Here is a 3,883-nt window from a genome sequence, read left to right on the forward strand (position 1 = left end):
TACTTAGTTTATTATAATATTACAAACAAAAAATTGTACACATCTATCGTTTTTTCTTAAAAAAGTTATTTATTTTCTATAAAGTAATCATCTAAAAATACCTATCATACAGTTTTGTCAATATATATTTTTAATAAGTTACGTAAAATTTAATCTTACAATTAGTTTTGTAATTGTCAAAATTTAAAAACGAAGTATGCAGAATTTCAAGTTAAAAGTTTTCAAGCTCTAAATGTGTTTAAACTTAAAATTTAAATTAAAACTTTTTGTTTGAATTTTACTTTAAATAATTTTAAAACAAACCTAATTATTTTTACTAAAAAGATAAAAGTAAACTTGCAAAAGTATCACTCCGTTAAGAATTAATCCTCTATGCTAAAGTTTAGTTGTGCGAATTTGATATCTACCCTTATAATTCAGTCTAATTGTAAGATAAAAAGCGAAACTTAATAAATTTGGTATTTTTTTCTACAGTCGAGCCATAAGTTCTTGTGCTAATTTAAAAATTTTTTTTTAGAAAAATAACAACTGATAAATAAAAGTAAAATGGTTAAAAACTATTCCTAATGAAACTAAACCAAATTTAAACTATTCAATTTATATGTGATGGTTTCTACTTATTGATAAGGACTAGTAATCGAGGCACGCAGCGTTTTCTTGAATATGTTAGCTCACTATCTTACAGTAGACATCTTTAAAACATCAAAATTTCAATGAACAACTGAAGAAACCTATACTTTAACATAGATTACCTCAAAAAGTTTACTAGATTTGAAACAGGCGATGCAAGAGGCAAGTTTTTATTAATTTTCATAGATTTAATTACCTAAAGTTTTTCAAATCTTAGTTTTATTTTTAAAAGTTAAATAAGACAAATTACAAAACCTTTTTAAAACTTAACTTTCTACACAGTTTTTAATTATTACGTCATAATAATTTTTTTCTATATTTTTAAATAAGTTGCAAAAGTTTTAACTTAGTTATGTTTTAGTTCTAAAAGTTTGTTGAAAGTTTAATGAGAAAGGGTATTGTATCTGAAAGCGTTTATAATGTGCATTGAAACTTGGAATAGTTTTAAACAACCATTCGACTATTCAAAATTTAAATCAAATGTAAAACAGTTTTGAAAATTATTGAAGTTTTATTATAAAGTAATTATTCAAGACTATAAAAAATAAAGTTGAATTTTCAATTTAGTTCATTTGTTTATCATATTGTGTTTAACTTTGTGTTTCCATTTAAATTATGTTTGTATATATATATATGTATAATTTATCTTAAAGTTTTGAATATAAGTTTATTTTCTTTTTCTCTTTTTGTGTGTCCTGTTTAAGTGGCTCAGGTTTTGATGCCTGAGTCCAACATTGCACAATAAACAATATAATAATAATAATAATAATAAGATTCGACCTGTAATGCTATCTGCATTTTCTCCTTTTGGAGAAAGCGTATTTTGGTTAAAAGTTCAAGCTACGCTTGAGCTTGACTTTTTTAGTTTTTACTGTTTTGAAGTTAACTAGAAGCCATTGCTTTTGTTGGCGGCTTTTTGCTACATTTAGTTTATGAATGGTTTCGATCTCGTATAAGCGAACAATTAGTTAGTATGATGAGTTTAGTTTAAACGAACACTTCGTGTTCAGATTCTTTGATTCATGTATTTTAGCCTTTTAAAAGAATTGATAATTCGATTAATTGGTATTTAATGGTGAATAGTTTTATCATTCTCCGTTTCGCAATTTCTTTGTAAATACATTTAATTACCACATACTCGAATTACGTTTAAAAGTAGTATAAGTAATTTATTTATTAACCCTTTAGAAATAGTAAGTAAGTCATACTAGTCTACTTATCAAACATAGTTTAAGCGTTAGCTTGGGGACATCTTTTATATAAGTTAAAGTGCACGTTGAGTAACAAACCAGCCCCCTAACATTATATAAGTAGCACACCCCTAGTTAGCGATAGACCGTTGAACAAATTCAGAGATGAATTTCAATTTTGAAGACTCTAGCCCACACCATAAATGAAAACGGCGTTTATCGACGGTAAACGAAACTAGTTCAGTAAAAGCTTCAACTATTTAGAGCTTTTGATTATAATAAGAAAACATATCTAACTCTGCTGTGGCAGCTTTAAAATCATTATGAAACTTTGCTCTTCCTAGTCCTTTTTTGATTTCGGATCTGTGTGTTGTATTATTACTTTTATATCTTGAAGAGAAATTTTTTTTATTTATTTTTGATGATTCTTCATATTGAGGTGACACTTACATATTATATTTAGCCATTAGCCTTGCACATCTCTTCAAGTTCCTTCTTATCATTTGCTGAACAGCCTCAATTACCTTTTTTGTGCGAGGAGCTCTACTCCTAAGATGGTCTTCAGATAAACCATGCTCTTTAAGTTCTTTCATAACATAGTAAACTGTGGGTTTAGCCTGCCTAAAAGCTTAATAGTCTCCAAATTTTTCTTTCCAGAGAAAAGAAGCTTAGTTTTCGCAAAGTAAACTAATGATAAATGACATAAAATTTAGTTAGTAAAAACTTTGTCAGCATTTAGAATAATAACTTATTAGTAATAAGTAATTATTAGTAACTTATTAGTAATAATCTTACTTGTTTCCTGATAAAATTTTTGATAATACTTCAAGCAATTGTAATGGGTATAAAACAAAAGCTTTGTTAACTTTTTTGAAGTATAAGTTTTAGTAAATGATAAAGACAAAAAAGTAAAACACAAAGAACAGTTGACATACCAGTAAGAAGATTTTATAAACTTATATACTGTATTATTATTACTTTCAAACTACGAACACAAGTCTTTACTTATAATCAGGTACAGATAAAATACAATCTCTAATGTTTTGTAACAGTTTAATACACTTCCTTACTTATCCTCAGAAACATACAGTAAAAACTAGACATAAAAGTATAAAGAGATTTTAACTAAAAAACAACAAAATTTAAAGCTAAAGTGATAAATGAGAATGATAAAAAATCAATGTAAAAATTATTAAATTAAGATAAAAAAATCAAAAGAAACTAACTGGTTAATCTAACTAGATAAAACACTTTATAATCAAATGATTTTAATTTCCATAATTCAGTTTTTTTCATAATATTGAAAAAGCTTCTAATTTAACAAGGTCAAAAATATTACTGCAACAATAAACAATTTTAAATCTAGATACTTGATAATTTTTTAACAAAATTTATTATTTGTTAAATTTTAGCGATCGAAGATCTTTGAACAGCGTTTGTGATTGCCTTTGTCTATAGTTTAGTTTTTCTCCTATGTAATTCAGTACCTATTTATTTAGGTAAATGTTTTTCGTCTTGAAAGAGTCTGTCCCATATAGCTTCAGTGAAAAAAATAATTTACACGCAACGTTTGGTATCAAAGTTAAGAATAAACACTATAAGGGTTGTATTATAGCTAAATCGATAATATGTACTATTCTAATTTGAATTTTGAAATTAAATATGCTTTACTTATTGAAAGCTTTCTAAAAGTTTAATTTTTTATCGCTAGCACCTACAAAATGTGATATTTAGCTGCTTAGTTAAATGCTTTAAAGTTTTAATCGAGATTTATTTATGATTTAAGATAAACTACAACTTAAAAAACTCAAAACATAATTACTAAAAAATCAGTTTTTGTCAGATAACATTGTAGCTTTTTTTAAAACTTGTCTTGTAAGAGTTGAACTTTTATATAAAAAAATAGTAAATTTTCTAAGAGAAATAATTTAACTTTATCACGCGTGTTTAAATGCCCTAGGCATTTTTTATCAACTAAGCAATATGTTTTTTTACTCAAAAAGTTTTAACTTGTACTTTGCTTTTAATTTTTAACAACACCACTAATAAGCCTAAACTTCAAT

Source organism: Thalia democratica, chromosome 3 (genome assembly GCF_965202585.1).
Source record: "Thalia democratica chromosome 3, ktThaDemo2.hap1.1, whole genome shotgun sequence".
In the NCBI taxonomy this organism is placed as follows: Eukaryota; Metazoa; Chordata; class Thaliacea; order Salpida; family Salpidae; genus Thalia; species Thalia democratica.